The 21,465-nt window shown below is 40.1% G+C and overlaps 1 protein-coding gene, 1 long non-coding RNA gene and 1 pseudogene across 3 annotated transcripts in view; 1 reads left to right on the top strand and 2 right to left on the bottom strand.

Annotated features, from left to right (window-relative positions):
• The window catches only part of UBE2D3 (ubiquitin conjugating enzyme E2 D3), a 73,640-nt gene that overhangs the window by 34,624 nt on the left and 17,551 nt on the right, over positions 1-21,465 (bottom strand). The gene's annotated exons all lie outside the window — the stretch shown is intronic.
• LOC116483104 (uncharacterized) overlaps positions 1-21,465 on the top strand; it is a 37,682-nt gene that overhangs the window by 635 nt on the left and 15,582 nt on the right. For both annotated transcript variants that reach the window (XR_009211377.1, XR_009211376.1), the window contains exons 2-5: positions 538-664; positions 10,644-10,799; positions 11,901-11,975; positions 14,564-14,739. This is a non-coding gene — a long non-coding RNA (uncharacterized LOC116483104). The remainder of the gene's footprint in view (positions 1-537; positions 665-10,643; positions 10,800-11,900; positions 11,976-14,563; positions 14,740-21,465) is intronic.
• On the bottom strand, positions 8,255-8,307 carry LOC116477598 (U7 small nuclear RNA; annotated as a pseudogene).

Below are 21,465 nucleotides of genomic sequence, written 5' to 3'. Positions count from 1 at the left end.
CCTTCAGGCAAAAGAAAGAACTTAATTTTTATGAGGAATTTAAAGGTGGGTAAGCACTGACCAGCTTAAGGTTTTCTAACATTCCTTCATGACCCCAGTTACCGAAGTGGAGATCTTTAATTACATGGAAAAATAAACTTGTTTAAAAAATACACTTAATTTGAAAACTGTTGCAAAAGTTTTACCTAACAAAAACTTAAACACGTCAACAATAATGAATATAAATGGTCTAATGTATACTGTTCAAGTGACCATGTAGTGTCACTAGTGAAGCACTTCTCAAACTAGTGTCCATAGGAACCACCTGGGGTTTTGTTGAAAATGCGACTTTGATTTGGTAGGGCAGAGGTGGAGCCTGAGAGCCTACATTTCTAACTAGCTCCCAGGTGATACAGATTTTTCTAGTCCGAACCACCCCGTGAGTAGCAAAGCACTTAAGTGCTTACCTCATGGCCTAACTGCTCGTGAGGCTCACCTCATGAACACCTCTGGCCCCTCCCTCCTCCCTGAATAATCTGTGTTCTCTCTCCTATCTAGCCTGATACACTAAAAGCACAGGAGTAGGCATGAAGATGGAGAGAGGAACCCAGATTTGTTATTGCTTCCCATTTGTTTGATATTGGCCTGGTTAGTTATCTTCTGACCCCGTTTCTTCACTGCTAAAGTAAGTAATAATAACTGTCCTTTCTCACAGGGTGATTGTGTGGTTTAAGTGTCATAATATATGTGAAAGGACACCGGAGACTCTACAGTGCTGTATAAATGTCAGTTATTAAAGTAACCAGTCAGACATTAACTGGTCATAGTGTGAAACAAATGTAGTAATAGTGGCCACGCCTGTAATTCCAGCACTTTGGGAGGCTGAGACGGGTGGATCATATGAGATCAGGAGTTCGAGACCAGCCTGGCCAAAATAGTGAAACCCCATTTCTACCAAAAATACAAAAATTAGCTGGGCGTGGTGGTGGGCGCCTGTAATCCCAGCTGCTTGGGAGGCTGAGGCCAGAGAATCGCTTGAGCCTGGAAGGCGGAGGTTGCGGTGGGCCAAGATCACGCCACTGCACTCCAGTCTGTGCGACAGAGTGAGACCCTGTCTCAAAAAAAAAAAAAAAACTAATATATATGGAGTTCTAGATTATCTATGCTTATAAAGGCAAGTGATTGTGTAATCACAAACTCATTTTTGTTAGGCAGTAAATTCATTGGTTGATTGGGCTTTCTGTTTACACGTTTGTATTTGCATTAGTGGACGTACATTTCTGCTTATATTTTGCCATGGTTAAAATCAAAAGAAACATAGCCTAGAAGCATTTTGATGCCTTAGGATAAAGCAGGCTAAGATTAAGTCAAATTTTTAAACATTATTCACATACCTGTTGTTACAGAGAGCCCACTTTACAGTTGCAAATAAAGCTAAAACATTTGCATTCATTTAACTTACTTGAATTACAATGGTAGAAATGTCCTCATTTGAAACAAGAAAGGAAAATAATCATGTTTTTTATATTGCAGTCGGAAATATGCTAAAAAGAAAAAAATTATGGCTGTAAATACTGAAAAATTTACATTTAGAAATTAATAAAGGTACAAAAATGTTGAAAATTTAATTAACAAAATCCCTTCCTTAATAAATACTATTTTGAAGTCCTAAAAACTTTGTAAATATAGTAGATCAGATTATCTTGCATGAATTGACATAAAACATGAGAAAATATAAAGGATCAAGAAAATTAAAGCTGGGCTGGTGGCTCATGCCTGTAATCCCAGCACTTTGTGAGGCCAGGGTGGAACAATCACTTGAGCCCAGGAGTTTGAGACCAGCCTGGATAACATAGGGTGACCCGATCTCTACAAAATAATAAAACAATTAGCCGAGCATGGTGGTACATGCCTATGGTCCCAGCTACTTGGGAGGCTGAGGTGGGAGGATTGCCTGAGCCTGTGAGGTTGAGGCTGCAGTGAGCTGTGATTGTGCCACTATACTCAAGCCTGTGACAGAGCGAGACCCTGTCTCAGAGAAAATTACTAGTAAATGGGCAATTAATCTACTAATCTGAATAATGGTGGTGTGCCAGGGTCTTAATATTACATGAATTTTTCAGTGAGGCCACGTTATTATAATGACTTGAGTAAGGGGTTAATTAGAATGTACTGATGAATAAACATAATTAACAGATTTTATATATATATATATACTTAATATTGTATCTATGTTTTCATGTATCTTTACCTTTGTTACAGAATATTATAACTTGCCAAAGACACTGGCTCTAGTACAGTGTATACCATTTTATTAAATTGTAAATGCTACGGTCCAGATTTTATATTCAGAATGCTCATTTACATATTCTGCCTGGACCAAGTAATTTGGGAGCCCAGGTCAACCAAATGTTATTTTACCTTGCTTGCACAAAAATCAAATTAATTTCTATACTTAATTCAGAATCTCATTAAGTCAAATTAATATGGTTTAAGAAACTGTACTTTATTTCATGCTAAGATATCATTTTGGCCTTAATAAGGCTTTTGGCATGTAATGAACCATGCACAAATCTTTGAGATAAAAATAGAGCATTTTTCCACACAAAAACTTATATATATACACAAATGTTCAGAGTAGGGCTATTCTACTTTTTAGTAGAAACAACTCAAATGTCCATCAGCTGATGAATGGGTAAAGAAGATGTGATATATGTGTATAATGGAATATAATTATTATTATAAGGAACAAAGTACTAATACATGTTACAAAATGTATCTTGAAGCCTTAAAACATTCTGTCAAGTGAAAGAGCCAGACACAAAAGGCCACATACTGTTTGATTCTATTTATATGAAATGACCAGAATAGTGCATTCTGTCTTCTTCCAAAAAGCTTGTTTACTTATAAACACAGGTTAAAAAAATATATATTTGTAATACTGCTTTTGGTGTAGGGTGAGGCACGATAAAGAGACTGCCATTCAGTTTGTCAATCAGTGATACTTAGGTCTGAATAGGCAAGTGAGAGTCTTTCAGGTTTAGGACAAAGAATGTTAATGTAGTAGAGATCTGTTGATAGAATCACTCCTAGTTTTCTATTTATTTAAAAAACATCGAATTACTATTAGGTGCTAGACACTGAAGATACATAAAAGACACAGATGTCATCTTTAAGAAAGTCTTTTGAGGAGACCAGTAAGCATCAGACAACATCATAGAGTGGGTTCAGTGACATAAATGTGTGCACAGAGCACTATTAATGTACTGAACTCAGCTGGGGGTGGTCAGGGAAAGTTTCTCTGAGGAAGACATTCGTTTGTATTAAAACAAACGAAAAAAAGGGAGCAAGGCAAAGTTGGAAAAAAATTGTGAGGGAGGCTCCTAGGCAGAGGAAACAGCATGCAAAGTCTCAGAGATGACTTGATAAGTTTTTGAAACTAGAAAAACTTTGGCTGCAGTATTGGGAGGTTGAGGTGGCGGGGGGAGCGGCAAGGAGAGAATGAGAAGACAGAGAAGATGAGGAGACAAGATAGATTTGAAAGACATGACTGGAGATCTTGAGGGCCTTTTATTTTGAAGGGGATGGGATGGGATGGAGGAATTGAATTTTTAACAAAAATGGCCTGATCAGATTTGATGGCAAAAAGGTAACTGTGATAGCAGTGTTGATGCATGTGCCCAAAGTATGTATTGGGATGGAGACTAGAGGTAAGAAAAACAGGATGTTAATGAAATAATCCTGAGGAAATGTGAGAAAGATCTGAAATAGTTGCACTAATAAGAGAGAGTATAGGAAGTAAACCTAGTTTACTTACTGGGTCAAGCTTGCCTAAAAAATATTTTGGGGGGGATTCTCAGTACAGGAAGTAAATTTAGTTTATTTACTGGGTCAAGTTTGCCTAAAAAACATTTTGGGGGGGAGGAATGCTCCTTCCAGTTACTTTTATTAGAATGTTACAATAAAATCAAGCCAGGCACAGTGGCTTATGCCTGTAATTCCAGCACTTTGGGAGGCCAAAGCAGGAGGATCGCTTGAGTCCAAGAGTTTGAGATCAGCCTGTGCAACATGATGAAACTGTGTCTCTACAAAAAAATTAGGCATAGTGGCATGTGCCTGTGGTCCCAGCTACTCTGGAGGCTGACGTGGGAGGATCCCTTGAGCCCAGAAGGTCAAGGCTGCAGTGAGCCATGTCGCACCATTGCACTCTAGCCTAGGTGACAGAGTGAGACCCTGTCTCAAAAAAAAAAAAAAGTTTATAGAAAAAAGACAATAAAATATGATATTCTAATAAAATAACTTGAAACAACAATATGAACTTCCTATGTTTTTAGCTCTTAAAGAACTATGAAACTAAAGTTTACATAACATTGGAAACACGTGCTACATTTTTTTTTTTTTTTTGCAAATCAAATCTTCTTGAAACTCAAATGTAGGACTAACTGCCACAATTTCATTTCTTTTAAATTTGGCCATGTCTGTACTAACTGCTGTGATCCGTGTCTCAGTTCTCCTACCACTTTACTAGAACCTTTGGGAGACTTTTGTTCATTCTTTGACTGATATCATTTGGCTTTCATGTGGCCAGAAGAAAGAATTCATTATCTATTTCTGTTCCATCTGCCTCAGACAAAATACGATTACGTGTTGCCAACAAGATCATAAACCTAAATAAAACACAGGTTCTAAAATCACATGGCAGTACTTAGTATAAGTGGGTATCAAGGTGACTGGGACTGTGCTTACAGTAATTATAGATTACTAAAATCACAAAATGGAAAAAAGTTCATGTGGAGAATTGAAAGAATTTAGTTTGATATAGAGATTATAAAAATCCTTTTGTCACATACCTAAAGTGGAATTTGTTGAGTTTGACCTTGTGACTTTCGAGTCAAGAAATGCTAGGCAGGTAGAACAGATAAATTAATAAACCTGATTCTGAAATGGAAGTAAAAGGGCTTTAAAGAGTTAGAAGCATTTTAAGATTCATTCTCATTCTGGATCTCAAGACATAATTTCTTATAGAAAAGTAGTTGTGCCTGCAGGTCAATCCACAAAAGGCTTTAAAACCCACCCTCCCTGTATATATTACACCTATGAGAAAATGCTCCATAGAATTCCAAATTGATACAGGAGGACCGACCTACCCCTCTGCCCACCAGAATTCCTGTGGCTCAGGGCAAGTACTGAAGCTGAATAGGAAGAATTGACTGAGGGTAAATCATGTTGAGTGGTTGGATGAAAGCTTTGGAAAGTTGGAGAATGGTGGTTAAGGAATCCGTACATTCAGCCTTCTTGAGTGTCACTGTATGTTTTGGGTTAGTGCTGGGATACTTTTCTGGTGCCAGATCCATTAATTTACATTCCTCTCCACTGCCATTATCAATTGCTTCCTGACAGAAACCAGTAAGCTTTCTTTTCCCCCCTTTTCTACGGAGAAGAGCAGTTTCACAAGATTCAACTTTTCTTATACTTTTGTTCCTAAAACAGATATACACCCTGTTAAGTTTTCATAAGGGCTTTTATTTCTACAAGTATGACTTTAGTGTTTATATATGATTATAAGCAGGCAGCTAGCAGGGAATCCATGGGTAAAGGGTTAAAAAACTCTCATTTGATCCTGGTTTCCCTCCTACCACCACTTCAGGCCCCAACCCCTACCTAACAAATTAGACCCAATAGAAAAAGTCACAAGATTGAGGGCCGGGTATGGTGGTACATAGCTGTAATCCCAGCACTTTGGGAGGCCAAGGCAGGGTGGATTGCTTAAACCCAGGAGTTAGAGACCATCTTGGGCAACATGGCAAAACCCTGTCTGTACAGAAAATAAAAAATCAGCATGGCGTGGTGGTGTGCACCAGTAGTCCCAGATACTAGGGAGGCTGAGGTGGGAGGATTACTTGGGCCCAGGAGGTCAAGGCTATAGTGAGCTGTGATCAGGCCACTGCCCTCCAGCCTGGATGACAGAGTGAGACCCTGTCTGGAAAAAAAAAAAAAAAAAGCTCAACTAATTTTTTTTGTCTTGTCTTTTGTTTGTTTTGAGACAGGGTCTCTCTGTTACCCAAGTTGGAGTGCAGTGGCACCATCTTGGCTCACTGAAGCCTCTGCCTCCAGGGCTCAAGCAGCCCTCCCACCTCAGCCTCCTGAGTAGCCGGGACTACAGGCATATGCCACTAGGCCTGGCTAATTTTTGAACTTGCCCACTCAGATTCTTTCCCCTTTTCCATCCATCTCCAATCCCCACTCTCTCAGGATACCATGATGGCTCTGTGGGTATCCTTAGTGTTCACTTATCACAGTCTCCAGAACCACCAGTCTAACGAATATAAAATATTTTAAATTATAATGAGGAAGCCTAATTATGAGTAATAGTAACACGTAAAGCAAATACACTCAGCCCTCCAGATCTGTGAGTTCCACATCCATGGATTCAACCAACCACAGATCCAAAATACACATTTTTAATTGCATATTTTCAGAACATACATACTTTTTTCTTGTTACTGTTCCCTAAACAATACAGTATATTTACAGCGTGTTTACATTGTACTAAGTATTATAAGCAATCTAAGGAGGATGTGTATAAGTTATATGCAAATATTATGGCATTTTATATAATGGATTTAAGCATCCTTGGATTTTGGTATCTGAGAGTGGTTCTGGAAACAATCCCTCATGGATACTGGAGGATGACTATAATATGAAGTATATTAGAGATAAACATATAAAGACAGGCACTCAGAGGAGTGGCTTACCAGCAGACATGTAATAAAAACATGAGAATTTCAGTTGCCTGACATCTCAGTGTAAGCCAGAGATATGTGCTCGTTGGCTGCCCAAAGAACCTATTTCAGTTTAACCCTGAAAGAAAGGAACTATGTTGTCTAGCATAAAGCACTTACCTTTTTCTCATCTCTACCACTTAGACCACAGCTACACTGTTATATTTTTAACAGCTTTATTGAAATATAATTGACATACAATAAATTATACATACCTAAACAGTTTGATAAGCTGACATATATGTATATACCCATGAAGCTCACCAAAATCAAGATAATGAACTTCACCACAAGTTTCCTTACACTCTTTTATAAATCCTTTCTCTTGTTCTTCCCCCACCCCTCTGTCTTCTTACCCACCGGACACCTCTGATCTGTTTTTTGTCACGGTAGATTAGTTTGCATTTTCTACAACTTTATTGAAGTTGAATCACAATACACCTTCTTGTCTGCCTTTTTTCACTTAGCATAATTATTTTGAGACTTACCTATATTGTTGTCTCTCAGTAGTTCATTATCTTTTATTGCTAAGTAATATTCCATTGTATGTATTTGCCACAATTTATCCATTCATCAGTCAGTGGACATTTGGTTTGTTTCCAGTTTTTTTTTTTGAGACTGAGTCTCACTCTGTCACCCAGGCTGGAGTGCAGTGGTGCAATCTTGGCTTACTGTAACCTCTGCCTTCTGGGTTCAAATGATTCTCCTGTCTCAGCCTCCTGAGTAGCTGGGACTATAGGCGCCCGCCACCACGCCGGCTAATTTTTTTATTTTTTAGTAGAGACGGGGTTTCACCATGTTGGCCAGGCTGGTCTCGAACTCCTGACCTCAGGTGATCCGCTCAGCTCGGCCTCCCAAAGTGCTGGGATTACAAGAGTGAGGCACTCCGCCCAGCCTCTTGCAATTTTTGTCTTATTACAAATAGGGCTACTATGAACATTCTGTACAGTGTTTATATGGACATATGTTTTCATTTCTCTTAAGTAGCTTAGGAGTGGAATAGCTAGATCATATGGTAGATATGTGTTCAACTTTTTAAGAAACTGCCAAACTGTCCCAAGTGTTTTTTACCACTTTATGGTCCCACAGCTATGTATGAGTGTTCCAATTTCTCCTGACTGGTTAGGATTAGTCTTTTCAATTTTAGCCATTGTAATAGGTGTGTAGTGGTATTTCATTGCCATTTTAATTTGCATTTTCCTAGTGACTAATGATATTGGCATTTTTTCATGTGCTTCTTTGTCATCCACATATCTTCTTTGCTGAAATGCCTGTCTGTATTTTTCCCCATTGTTCATTGTATTCCTTTTGTCAGTATTTATTTATAGGTGACACATATGGGAGTGGCCTTAAATGTTTTTTAACTAATAAAGTCATAACAAGGTAACACATACCTGGAGGAATATGAAAAAGCATGACAAACTTTACTTTGCGAGATAGCAAAATTTAAGGTTTCACTATATAAATCTGAGTATTAGGTCAAGTTTTTTTTTGTGGGTTTTTGGGTGAAACCTGCTAGACAGATTCTAAAAGAGCAGTCATACTATGTCTATTTTTTAAATTATTAGCTAGCAGAACCACCTCAACTCATATTGACTAGTCCCTAAGTCACTTCCACAATTAAGAGTATAGGCAGTAGTGTGATAGAACTGGCTTGTAACAGCTTACAAGGGTCAATTTAAAAATTTTAGGAATTTTGCAGGCTGATTGTTAAACACAGCCATTATTAAAAATTAATTATAGAAACTGACAATTATATTAAAATCTGTTAAATAAAGCTCAATAATAAATACTCAAAACTCACTTCCTAGTTATTTTACTACAGACATACCTCATTTTATTGAATTTCATGGATATGGTATATTTTACAAATTGCAAGTTTGTGGCAGCCCATATTGTGCAAGTTTGTGGTGCCATTTTTCCAACAGCATGTGCCCACTTTGTTAGTATGTTTTAGCAATAAAGTATATTTTAATTAAAGTATGTACACAGGCCAGGTTCAATGGCTTATGCCTGTAATCCCAGCATTTTGGGAGGCTGAGGTGGGAGGATTGCTTCCGCCCAGGAGTTTGAGACAAGCTTAGGCAACACAGTGATCCTATCTCTACAAAAAATGTTTCGGCCGGGCGCAGTGGCTCACGCCTGTAATCCCAGAACTTTGGGAGGCCAAGGTGGGCAGATCACGAGGTCAGGAGATCGAGACCATCCTGGCTAACACGGTGAAACCCCATCTCTATTAAAAATACAAAAAAATTAGCCAGGCGTGGTGGCGGGCACCTGTAGTCCCAGCTACTCGGGAGAGGCTGAGGCAGAAGAATGGTGTGAACCCGGCAGGCAGAGCTTGCAGTGAGCCGAGATCGCACCACTGCACTCGAGCCTGGGCGACAGGGTGAGACTCCGTCTCAAAAAATATATATATATTTTTCGAAAATTTTCTAAAATAGCTGTAGTCTCAGCTATTTGGGAGGCCGAGGTGGGAGGATTGCTGGAACCTGGGAGGTTGAGGCTGCTGTGAGCCGTGATCTTGCCACTGTACTCCAACCTGGTGACAGAGCAAGACTCTGTCTCAAAAAAAAATGTGTACACTTGTTTCAGACATAATGCTATTGCACATTTAATATAGTGTAAACATAACTTTCATATGCACTAGGAAATGGAAAAATTCACGCGAACTAAACCCACAGTATCTCTGAGGTATGCTATACCTTTTACCATGTTCTGTGTTTTTGTGGTTATGTCTATTGTATCTGCATGGTGGAAGTATTACAGTTTGATAGTGTGCACCTCTTCCCAGCTCTGTGTTCAGTGATGTTCTTTGGAACATGACACAGTACCACATAGGAGTACTTTCCCCAGGGAAATTTGCAAACACCACAGATCAGATCTCTGCCTGTTGTTAAACTTTACCAGCACACTTGTGATGACATGACCCTTCAAGTTGACTGACTTCTGTCAGTAATGAATAATCGAGGCATCAGTTAGATGGAGAGTTTACCTTTGTGAAACACTTAACTCTCAAAAAGAAATATTTTTGTTACAGAATAAAGCTTGTAACACCTAGTTTTCTTGGTGTTCAATGTTTTCCTTATTTCCAAATTCTCTAAGGTAGAGAAAGGTAAAGTCTGACTACTGGATAAGGGGGGATACTAATACAGTAGTTCTGTGGTCTCAAGTAAAGGCATAAAATATTACATTTGAAGTAGAACTAGAAAGGATGCTAAACAAAACTCTGCTGGGCAAAAAAAAAAAAAAAAGAAAAGGAAAGGCAAATAGCTCTATCTAACCAAAATTCTATTCATGTGAGGGAGCAAAAGATGATACAAGAGGAGAGTTTCTTCTGACCCCCAAATCAGCTTTTTAAGGGATGAAGCTCTTTTTGTCCAGAGTTACTGAAGCTTCTGGATGTTGTTAGGAATTTAAGTTCCCAAACAGATTCAGTAAAATACTATAGCAGTCCAGAGAAAACCAAATAAACTTGCAGGGAGAGGGAGGGAAGGGAAATTCTTAGTATAAAAGATAAATCTACAGCTAAGGTTGAATGGCTATTACAATTAAATTTTTTTAAAATTAGGAGAAACTGACTAAGGATTTCAAATGGAATAGAAACTGTCTTACACTTTAGGGTCTAAATGAAAGGCATATACATTTAAAATGTAAAAGAAAGAAATATATCATATGACTTTCTTCTTCTTTCTTACTTTTTTGAGACAGGGTCTCACTCTGTCACCTAGGCTGGAATGCAGTGGCACTATCATGGCTCACTACAGCCTCAACCTCCCAGGCTCAAGTGATCCTCCCACCTCAGCCACCACCACCAAGGAGCTAGGACTACAGCTGCTTGCCACCACACCCAGATAATTTTTTTTTTTTTATCTTTTGTAGAAACAGGGTTTCGCCATATTGCCCAGGCTTGTCTTGAACTCCTGGGATCAAGCAACCTGCCCGCCTCGGCTTCCCAAAGTGCCACGATTACAGTATGAGCTACAGGACCCGGCCTCATATGATTTTGAATAAGGCATTTGCTTTATGCTTTACAAGGTACTAGCAGTAAAAACTGTTTAGAGTGATGCACATAAAGAACAGTTCAGACATAAATGTAAGACCTGAAGCTATAAAACTACTAGAAGAAAACAGGAAAACCATTTCAGGACATTGGGTCTAGGCAAAGATTTTATGGCTAAGACCTCAAAAGCATAAACAGCAAAGAAAAAAATAGCCAAATTGGACTGTATTAAACTAAAAAGCTCAGCAAAGGAAACAGCAGAGTGAAGAGATAACCTGTTGTATGGAAGAAAATATTTACAAACTATTAATCCAACAAGGGACTAATGTTGAGAGTATACAAGGAACTTAAAAGTAAAAAAAAAAACCCCATTAAAAGTGGGCAAAGGATGTGAATAGACATTTCTCAGAAGACACAAATGCCCAATAAGTATATGAAAAATGCTTAATATCACTAATCATCAGAAAGATGCAAATGAAAACCACAATAAGGTATCACCTATGACAGAGTGGTTATGACTAAAAAGACAGAAAATAACAGATGCTGGTAAGGATGCAGAAGAAATTCTTTTATACTGTCAGTGGGATTGTAAATTAGTACAGCCTCTATGGAAACACAGTATTTCTCAAAAAACTAAAAGAACTGCCATATGATCTGTCAGTCCCACTAATGGGTATTTATTCAAAGGAAAAGAAATCAGTTCAATGCGGCACTATTCACAGTAGCAAAGAACAGAATCAGCTTAAGTGTCCATCAACAGATGAATGGATAAAGAAAATGTGTTACCTATGCACAATGAATACTATTCGGCCACAAAAAAGAATGAAATCATTTCCTCTGCAGAAACGTGGAAGGTACTGGAGATTATTCTGTTAAGTGAAATAAGCCAGACACAGAATGACAAATATCACATCTTCTCTCACTCATGTGGAAGCTAAACATGTTGATCTCACGGAGGCAGAGAGTAGAATGATGGTTACCAGAAGCTGGGAAAGGTGTCTGGGTGGGAGGGGGGATGAAGAGAGGTTGGTGAATGGCTACAAACATACAGTGAGATATGGAACAAAAGAATGTTTAATAGCAGAGTAGGGTAACTATAGTTAGTAACAATGAATGCTTTTTGTATTTTAAAATAGCTAGGAGAGAAGACTTGAAATGTTCCCAGCACTTAGAAATGAGAAATATTCGAGGTGATGGATACCCCAGTCAAGGTAACAAAATAGCCCATATACGTCATAAATATGTAAACTATTATATATCAATTTTTTTAAAAGTATAGCAGTTTGGTACAAAAATTAGCCGGGCACAGTGGCAAGCGCCTGTAGTCCCAGCTACTCGGGATGCTGAGGCAGGAGAATCGCTTGAACCCAGGAGGCAGAGTTTGCTGCAGTGAGCTGAGATCGTGCCACTGCACTCCAGTCTGGGTGACAGAACAAGACCCTTAAAAAGTATAGCAATTTGGTATTAAAACTGGAAGGACCAAAGGACCTAACAAATAATCTTGAAACCAGTCAATGCCCTATGTAATTTGTTTACCCATAAATTGGACAGAACAGATGGAACTTTAGTGGATACAAGTGGTTTATTTTTAAATGAGGAGGGAATACAAATTCCCCAGGAGATAACCTCTTTTTCTAAGAACATAAAGTTTTATGGAGGAGACAGAATATTCTCATATGAAAAATACCTAAGAATATATGAAACTAATATACGTAATAGAAAGCTATTACATATATTAATGGTAACTTAGTTGTTCAGTTTTTAGTTACTGCCGAACATCTTGACTATTTAAACAAATCACTATTTTTTCCCTAACCTTGTCCAGATTTCCAAAACTCAGTTACTCTCTTAACCAGTCTACTTAAGTGAATATATTTTTCCAGTTACCACGACTAAGATTCAGTATAATGGAGTCATCTTTGTCTTTCACCCTTCCCTTTCCTTATGAGTGTCCCTTTCTACTTATTTAGGCCTTCAATGCATATTACACCTTAAATTGTATAACAGTTTATACATTTTAAAATATTTTCATCATTATATAATCACTCTGAGTTAAGCAGAAGTGATTAACATTTCATCACTCAAGTATTTATTGAGGGCCTACAAGGTCACTACAAGGTGAGTGACATATAAATAAGGATGCAGAATCAGACAGGTTAAATGACTTGCCCAAGGTGACAGGATCAGTGATTATTACCAGTCCTATGATTCTAATGTCAACATTCTTTTCGTCACACTATGATGCCTCTCAACTCATATTTGGTCCATTACTGTAAATTCATAGTCGGCTTCTCTGACTCTACTTTTCCTTCTCCAGACTATCTTGTAGTCTGGAGACTACAAACCACATCACCATTAAATTAAACACAGGTTTCATTATAATGTAGCACAATAAAGACCTTTTCAATGGTTTCCTATTGTATAGAGGAGAAAAACTTTATCTCTGCTTTTTACAGGATATCTCTATATTCAACTGTGATCCTCATATTCTTTTGAACATACTTTTACTTTTCTAAGAGTATGCCTTTGCTTTTAGCAGTGTTAACCTTCTTTGAGTTTCAAGTCCCTAAGTAACAGTTATTGCCGTAGATCTAGATATTTATGTACCAAGCATTATCTATAGACTACATATATCCACAACAACTACCTTGTATATTTTGACTGAGGGAGTAAAGCTTTTGGTATTAAAAAAAAAAAAAAAAAAAGAGTCCTCTTTGCTGGGTGAGGTGCCTCATGCCTGTAATCCCATTGCTTTGGGATGCCAAAGCAGGAGAATCACTTGAGACCAGGAGTTTGAGACCAGCCTGGGCAACACAGTGAGACCCTGTTTCTACCAAAACAAAAAACAAAAAAACTCTGGGCATGGTGGTGCATGCCTGTAATCTCAGCTACTCAAGGAGGCTGAGGTGGGAGAATCAATTGAGGCCAGGAGTTCAAAACTGCAGTGAGCTATGATGAGGCCAGTGCACTCCAGCCTGAGCGACAGAAAGCCTGTCTCAAAAACAAAACAAAACAAAACAAAACAAAACCTCGAGTTTCACTTCTGATAATTAAGAACTCGTGGTTTTGATCATACTTCTGCTGTGAACTACTAGAAAAGCTAGACCAAAACCAAACAAACACCCCTGTTTAAAGGCACTTGTTAGTGACAAGTTATATTTTCCACTATCACAACAAAGGAAAAGGCAAAATATGTGGCAGGCGTCTTTAGATTTGGAGACAACAAAACATAGTACAATTGGGTAAGCTGTTCTTAGAGGCTTAACTGTAACTATAAGACTACCAGTTTTGGCCAGGCGTGGTGGCTCACACCTGTAATCCCAGCACTTTGGGAGGCTGAGGTGGGCGGATCACCTGAGGTCAGGAGCTCAAGACCAGCCTGGCCAACGTGGTGAAACCCCGTCTCTACTAAAAATACAAAAATTAGCTGGAAGTGGTGGTGCATGCTTGTAATCCCAGCTACTCAGGAGGCTGAGGCAGGAGAATTGGTTGAACCTGGGAGGCAGAGGTTGCAGTGAGCCGAGATCTTGCCACTGCACTCCAGTGTGGGCAACAGAACAAGACTCCATCTCAAAAAAAATTACCAGTTTTGAGTGGGGTAGGGCCCAGACTTAGGCTTTATGATCCTGTAGACCCAATGGTATTAGAAGTTAATGTAGGAGAGATGTTATATGAAGCCTCTGGCAAGTTTCAGTGCAAGAATTACAACATAGACCCTTAAGGTTTAGGAGTAAGGCCATATCTTCCTTAGCCATGGTTTTGTTTCATTTTTTTTTTTTTTTTTTTTTTTTTTGAAAAGCACCTCTTGACTTGCTACTAGTACCTGGAAGAGATGTAACACCTGACCATCGGACATCAAGTGACTGCATGAATCAAACTGCCTGTCATGAATTGTTATTTGATTCACCAAACTGTACAACTGGATGAACACAGGAGCAGTGCACTACATATGGGACTGGAACCATGAATGAGCAGGTGACTCAGACTCCTATAGTACCTGCCTCTACTCCTTCAGCACTTCTCCCTCAACCCACATAAACTGTCATCATAAGGAGTTCCCTCTGACCAGTTAATGGAAGAGAAAAAAGTATGGATGTTGTGGATATCCTAACATATCTCTGGCCATTGGACCCCTAGAAACCTATGGCAAGTCCTGGAAGTTTTTCAAGGTTCATCTTGCACCTCTAGCATGCATATGTCTTACCAAAGCATGTAGAATGCTGCCTACTTCTGCTCATCAGTTTCATTTAATATAATTTCATTACTCTAATAAATCAGTGTCATGTTCTATGGAATAACAAGACCTTCCAGGTCCCTTCATACCATATAGAGAACAGGAGAGTTGATGTAGCCAGAGACAAGACAGTAAGGACTTACTGTTATCCCTCCTATTTAAACGTAGTCTGATTCTCCTTATAATTAGAATGGGGGTGGGGGGACATTTCCAGATCAATATCAGATCAGTATCATGTCAACATGTGTATTTCTTCCAAAGAAGATACCACACCTAGAACAGCAACCATAATTGGCATCCCTACCTAATTAAAGTTTGCAGTCCACTGTCATTCTTCACTAGCCATCTGGTTTTTATACTGTCATTCTCCATGATGCATCTGGTGGCCACAGGAAATTTAAATGGGAATGTGGTATGAATCACTATGGCAACATGGTGGCACTAATCTCTGCAATTCTTTTGGTTTTTCTATGTTGCTTTTTTATGTTTTGTAGAAATGGAGTCTTGCCATGTTATATAGGCTGGTCTCAAACTCCTGGGGTCAATCAATCCTCCTGCCTTGGCCCCCCTAAGTGCTGGGGTTGCAGGCATGAGCCACTGTGCCTGGCCAATCTCTGCAATTTCCTCAGGGATATAGTCCTGCTTTTCCTTTACTATCTTAATGAGGAGTGGTAGAAAGCAGACCTAAGCTGCTGTGTAGCACTTTCTACCATAATAGCAATCCCTCCATGGATCAGGAAACCAAAATAAAGATTGTTATTAAAAGATATATATTACTACTACACATCTGGGACTGGAGAAATAACCACAGTATGGGTCCTTCTGGATCTACTGTTAGCCACAGCCAGGCCAAGATTCCATCACTTGACTTCCTTAGGTCCCCTATTTTGACTAGTTGTCGAGGGTAGAGTTTTGGGTTTCTAGTATAAGTACAAGTTAAGAGACAGTGCCTTAAGAATTCTAGCCAGCCTGGGCCGGGCAGTGGGTCACGCCTGTAATCTCAGCACTTTGGGAGGCTGAGGCGGGTGGATCACGAGGTCAGCAGATCGAGACCATCCTGGATAACATGGTGAAACCCCGTCTCTACTAAAAATACAAAAAAAATTAGCCAGGCATGGTGGCGGGCGCCTATAGTCCCAGCTACTTGGGAGGCTGAGGCAGGAGAATGGCGTGAACCTGGGAGGCAGGGCTTGCAGTGAGCCGAGATCGTGCCACTGCACTCCAGCCTGGGCTACAGAGCAAGACTCCATCTCAAAAAAAAAAAAAAAAAAAAAAAGAATTCTACCCAGCCTGGCCAACATGATGAAACCCCATCTCTACCAAAAACACAGAAACTAGCTGGGAGTGATGGTGCACGCCTGTAGTCCCAGCTATTCGGGAGGTAGAGGTTGCAGTGAGCTGAGATTGTGCCACTGCACTCCAGCCTGGGTGACAACAGAGCAAGACCTTGTCTCAAAAGAGAAAAACAAAAACAAAAAACAAAAAGAATTTTGGATATTTTCCTTTCTCTATTGAATGGTCACTGGTCCCTATGGAAAAGGCTTAGGGCAATGATTCCCCCAACATGTCTGCTCACTGGAAGTATCTGGGGAACTTGAAAAAATACTGATGCCTGGGTCTTCCCCGTGATTACTATTTAATTAGTCTGGGTTGTGGCCTGGGCTTTAGAATCCTAAGGTGTTCTAATGTGCAGACAAGTTTGGGAACCCCACTGGATTAGGGAACAATTCGTTGTATACAGCTGTGATTGCATTGCCCCTTTCGTCAAAGGATCCAGTCTCTTTCCATCAGTGAAGGAGTACCAAGTGTGGGAGCTAGATGAGATGCTTCAAATTTTATTACAAAAACACAATAATTTTTCCACCTATATATGTCAAGCAGCACCTTGGTAGGTTACTTAATCTATTATATTTCCAGGGACCTCATGATCATTTAGCCATTATCACTTTTCCCTGTGGGTCAAACTACTCTGGTTAACGTTCTCTCCTTTGACTTATTTTGGTAATTGTGCCTACTTTGTCTCTGATATTTATTTATTTATATTTTTATGTTTTTTGAGACAGAGTCTTGCTCTGTTGCCCAGGCTGAGTGCAGTGGCGTGATCTCGGCTCACTGCAACCTCCACCTCCCAGGCTCAAGCCATTCTCTTGCCTCTTGCCTCAGAGCCACTCCTGAGTAGCTGAGACCATAGGCATGCACCACCACACCCAGCTAATTTTTGTATTTTTACTAGAGATGGGGTTTCACCATGTTGGCCAGGCTGGTCTCGAACTCCTGGCCTCAAGTGATCTGCCTGTGTTGGCCTCCCAAAGTGCTATGATTACAGACATGAGCCACTGTGTCCGTGTTGTCTCTGATATTTATATGCCATTATGTGGCCTCTACTGCCTTAGGATTCTAATGTTCCCACTAAGATCAGCAAACCCGGTTCCACTACAGTGTTCACCACCATCATCTCTCACAAATAAAGACAGCCACTTCAGGGCTCCTTGGAAATGGTGGTGCTCCCATCATCATAGCATTCTTTAATGACATGGTGAAAATTAATAATGGCTAAGGAGCCTTTGTGTTTTCTCCTCTACAATATGCCCAGGAATTTCTGGCATTTTGGCCATCTTATTTATAGGCTATTACTGAATTTAAGCCTCATCCTACCAAATTATTAATGCCAAAATATTAACTCTTGATTCTTAGGTACGTGCACCCATACCAATAAATGTGCCATCATCTAACCTTAAATGCATTCTCATATATGCTGTCCAAGTTCCCGCTGATTAAAATGGCAAGGCCTTTAGTTCTCCTACGTAGGCTTTCTCTCTCCAGAGAAGGCCTCATACTTCTCTGACTAGGCTATGTTGGGATATAACTGGAGGCACTAATAGGTAGTAAGGGTAAATTCTTTATTTTATTATTATTTTTTGGAGACAGGGAGGGTCTTGCTTTGTTCAGACTGGAGTGCAGTGGTGTGATCATGGCTCATTGCAACTTTGAACTCCTGGGCTCAAGTGATCCTCCCACCTCAACCTTCTGAGTAGCTGGGACTACAGGCGCAAACCACCATGCATGGCTAATTAAAAATAAATTTTTTTTTAGAGACAGAGCCTTGCTGTGTTGCCTAGGCTAGTCTTGAACTTCTGGGCTCAAGCAGTCCTCCCACCTCAGCCTCCCAAAGGGCTGGGATTACAGGCATGAGCTACCATGCCTCGCCCCAGCTGGTAAATTCTGAGGAGAGCATGTATCAGCTTGTGAAGGTGCTTGCCCAAGTGCAATCACTGAAAGCCTCTATGCATAGGAGGCTGGTTTCCTCAGAAAGAGATTTAGGGGAAGATGGATGTTCAGAGTTTTCAGCTTCATTTTTCTCTGCTCAAATGTCCCTATCGTATGTCTTAGGACCCCTCTCCCCACCAGTGTCCCAGCATTAGAATAGGAAAGGGGAAGAATTAAGCATATAATTGATACTACAAATCTACCACATCTGCCCAGTAATTACAGAAGATAATCAACTCCTTCAGACCTGTAATGGAGTTCTGATGCTCCACATACAGTCATTTTCTTTTTGTGTTGTTTATGATAGTGTCTTACTCTGTCATCCAGGCTGGAGTGCAATTGTGCAATCAAGGCTCACTGCAACCTCCACCTCCCGGGTTCAAGTGATTCTCATGCCTCAGCCTCCCAAGTAGCTAGGACTACAGGCATGCGCCACCACACCCAGCTAATTTTTGTATTTTTTCATAGAGATGGGGTTTTACCATGTTAGCCAGGCTGGCCTTGAACTCCTGGCCTCAAGTGATCCACCCACCTCAGCCTCCCAAAGTGCTGAGATTACAGGTGTGAGCCACCACACCTGGTCACCACATACAGATTTAATTGTAGTTTTTATGTTTTTCTTTTTCTTATGTATTTTTCTTTTCTTTTTTTAGAGATAGGGTCCCACTCTATCACCCAGGCTGAAGTGCAGTAGCAAGATCATAGTTCACTGCAGCCTCAAACTCCTGGGCTTAGACAACCCTCCTGCCGCAGCCTCCTGAGTTGCTGGGACAACAGGTGTGCACCACCATGCGAGCTAATTAAAAAAAAATTTTTTAGAGATGGGGTCTTGCAGTGTTGCCCAGGCTGGCCTCAAACTCTTGGCCTCAAGAGATCCTCCCACCATAGCCTCCCAAATAGGGGACTACAGGTATTAGCCACCATGCCCCTTAACCCACGTATGCCTAGTGTTCCATTATTGGAACGCTAAGCATGTGGGAATTATTTATAGCCTACTACTCAAGGTCATCGGCAAGGTCTGATTTTTCACTCATGCAAAAATTCAAAAAATTGCAACCTCTGGCATAAACGGGTTAAGTACTTTCTGTTTCGGACCATAAGAAAAGCCAGATGGATCTATAATCTTTATAATTACTATTATGGTTACCATGGTGGTACACTCCTCACCTGCTTCACTTGATTTCATGTTGTTACTGGTAATCATAATACTACTGCAAACTGGCTGGGCGCAGTGACTCCTTCCTGTAATCCTAGCACTTTGGGAGGCAAAGGCAGGAGGACCACTGGAGCTCAGGAGTTCAAGACCAGCCTGGGCAATATAGTGAGACTCTGTCTCTACAAAAAAATAAAAATAGGCCGGGCATGGTGGCTCACACCTGTAATCCTAGCACTTTGGGAGGCCGAGGTGGGTGGATCACCTGAGGTCAGGAGTTCAAGACCAGCCTTGCCAACGTGGTGAAACTCTGTCTCTACTAAAAATACAAAAATTAGCTGGGTGTGGTGGTGGGTGCCTGTTATCCCCAGTTACCGGGGAGGCTGAGACAGGAGAATCACATGAACCTGGGAGGCGGAGGATGCAGTGAGCCGAGATCACACCATTGTACTCAAGCCTGGGTGACAAGAGCGAAACCATCTCATAAATGAATAAATAAATAAATAAATAATGGCTGGGTATGGTAGTGCACGCCTATAGTCCCAGCTACTTAGGAGGCAGAGGCAGGAGGATTGCTTGAGCCGAGGAGGTTGAGGCTGCAGTGAGCTATGGTCCCACCACTGCACTCCAGTCTGGGCAACAGAATGAGACCTTGTCTCAAAAAAAACTAAATACCGTAAGCCGTGGATTACCTGTAGTCTGTAGTCTCTTTCCTTGTAGCAACCAGGTTATTCCTCCGATTGATTTTGTGTGTGTGTGTGTGTGTGTGTGTGTGTGTGTGTGTGTGTATCCAACCCAATCTCAAAATCTTACTTAAGGGCCCATTTCCTGTAATACTTCTGTTGCAAATTACCATATCTTTGGAGTCTTAAGAAGAAATAGAGAACAGATTAAAAATAATTTAAGAAGGCTGGGCATGGTGGCTCATGCATGTAATCCCAGCACTTTGAGAAGCTGAGCCAAGAGGATGGCTTGAGCCCAGGAGTTTGAAACTAGCCGGGACAACATGGCAAAATCCCATTTCTACAAAAAAAACTGGCTGGGTGTGGTGGCACACACCTGTAGTCCCTGCTACTTGGGAGGCTAAGGTAGGAGGATCGCCTGAGCCCAGGAGGTTGAGGCTGCAGTGAGCCCTGGTTGTGCCACTACACTGCAGCTTGGGTGACACAGTGAGACCCCTGTCTCAAAAAAAAAAAAAAAAAAGGAAAAATACTGGTAAAATGTATTACATTAAAAATTCTGTTTATCAAGGCACCATTACAAAAAGACTAACCACAATGTAAGACAAGATACTGGCCACACATATATTTGACCAAGAACTCATATCCAGAATATATAAATGATTCCTAAAAATCAGTAAGAAAAAGAATGACAACCCAACAGAAATATGGGCAAGTGACTTAAACAGGCACTACAGAAAAGATCTCCGAAATGTCTCTGAAGGCCATTTTTGTCAAAAACAAAAACATCTCCGAATGTTAAGTACCATAAAATGGTGCTCAACTTCAATGGTCATCAAGTAAAAGGTTAATGTCAAAATGAGATACCACTACATTCCCATCAGAATGACCAAATTAAAAAGATTGACAATACCACGTGTTGACCACAGTGTGGAGAAAGTGAAACTTTGACACACTGTTGTGGGGCAGTGACGGGGGACGGGGGACAGGGATTGGGTAAAGTTTCCATAAACTTTGCAAAACTGTCATTCTTTACAAAATTTGAAAATACATCAATGACTAAGCAACTTTAATCCTAAGTACCTAAGTATATACTCAACAGAAATGTCTTCACTTGCATGTGAAGAGACATACAGAAGAATGCACCATAATTGGTTAATAGCTTTAAAGTGGAAACAGCCCACTGAAATATCAACAATAAAATGGATAAATATATTTTATCCATTTAATAGAATATAGAAGTGAGTATGAACAAACTATAAACACCACAGATCATTTTCAGAAATATAATGGTGAAAATACACATTACATAATTTCATTCATGTAAGATTCAAAACTAGGCAAAAATGATGTATGGTTAGAAATTA

This window comes from Hylobates moloch, unplaced genomic scaffold, assembly GCF_009828535.3.
Source record: "Hylobates moloch isolate HMO894 unplaced genomic scaffold, HMol_V3 SCAFFOLD_2, whole genome shotgun sequence".
In the NCBI taxonomy this organism is placed as follows: domain Eukaryota; kingdom Metazoa; phylum Chordata; class Mammalia; order Primates; family Hylobatidae; genus Hylobates; species Hylobates moloch.
The sequence above is the reverse complement of the archived record's forward strand: the minus strand, read 5'-3'. Positions and strand labels throughout refer to the sequence as shown.